The sequence below is a fragment of the Babylonia areolata genome, chromosome 13 (assembly GCF_041734735.1).
Source record: "Babylonia areolata isolate BAREFJ2019XMU chromosome 13, ASM4173473v1, whole genome shotgun sequence".
NCBI lineage: Eukaryota > Metazoa > Mollusca > Gastropoda > Neogastropoda > Buccinidae > Babylonia > Babylonia areolata.
The window spans coordinates 22,375,944-22,376,848 of NC_134888.1; the positions used below are offsets into that span (position 1 = coordinate 22,375,944).

The following is a 905-nucleotide window of genomic DNA, read 5'->3' on the forward strand; positions in this document are numbered from 1 at the left end:
ATCCTGCGACTAAGCCATTATTGTCGTTAGTAGGGGGCTTAGTAGGTGGTGTCCTAAGTACGTTAAATCAGAACAGGCACCACTGAACACCACCGAAGTGGCTCAGCAGCAGTGCAGGGTCTCCTCTGGTGTGTGGCCTCCTAGCGACCTAACATCGATGGTTCCCTGCGCACTGCCGACGCTGGAACTGTGACGGACGAACCCGGGTGTGGCCGTGTTTGGAGGAATCTAAATGAGCGTCGTGGGAGTAATGCCACTGAAACGGTGCAGATGATGGGGAAAAAACAACAACAAAAAAAACCCCCAAAAACAAACAAACAAAAAAAAACATGGCGGATCCTTTTATAGCGTTGTTTTTGTTGAGGGAAAACAGGCGTGCTTTGCGGGTAGGTAGCCAGTGTTTTGCTAACTCTCTCGACAATGCTCGGAACTGTGGTGCGGTGAGAAATAAAAGAGCATGCGCAGAAGGGAATCACCGGGACTATCAATCACAGACGATGGGTTAGCTGCCTGACTGCACCGCGCTTGTCTGGAATACGAAGAAAACTTTACCTTCAAGGTAAATTGTACCCGCGAGTCCCATTCATGTCAAAAGGTAACTTGCCTCAAAACAAAATGAATTTTATCTTGAATACGACCCTAGGGAGGTGGGGGTGGGGGGTGCGGGGGGTGGGGGAGGGGCAGTTCTGACAAGTCAAAGTTTACACAGGGTAGCCATTTTAGGTCAGTCAACATAGAACTTGTTGCTGGCCGAGATTTGAGCCCGGGGTAAAACAAAACCAGCAGGGGGGGGGGGCACCAATAAGCTGCTGCACCGGGGCGCAAATGTAACGTGAAGGGGGAAATAATTATTCCCCGGCTGGTCTCCCACAAGCAACGCAGGGCCAGGGTCCGTCTGAAAAAAA

At 50.7% G+C, this 905-nt stretch overlaps 1 protein-coding gene across 2 annotated transcripts in view; it reads left to right on the forward strand.

Moving 5' to 3' along the window:
- Positions 1-870: 870 nt before the first annotated feature.
- Positions 871-905, forward strand: part of LOC143289149 (excitatory amino acid transporter-like) — a 33,521-nt gene continuing 33,486 nt past the window's right edge. For both annotated transcript variants that reach the window (XM_076598047.1, XM_076598046.1), the window contains exon 1: positions 871-905. This exon is cut by the window's right edge and continues 226 nt beyond it. The gene's annotated coding sequence lies outside the window, so the exon portion shown is untranslated.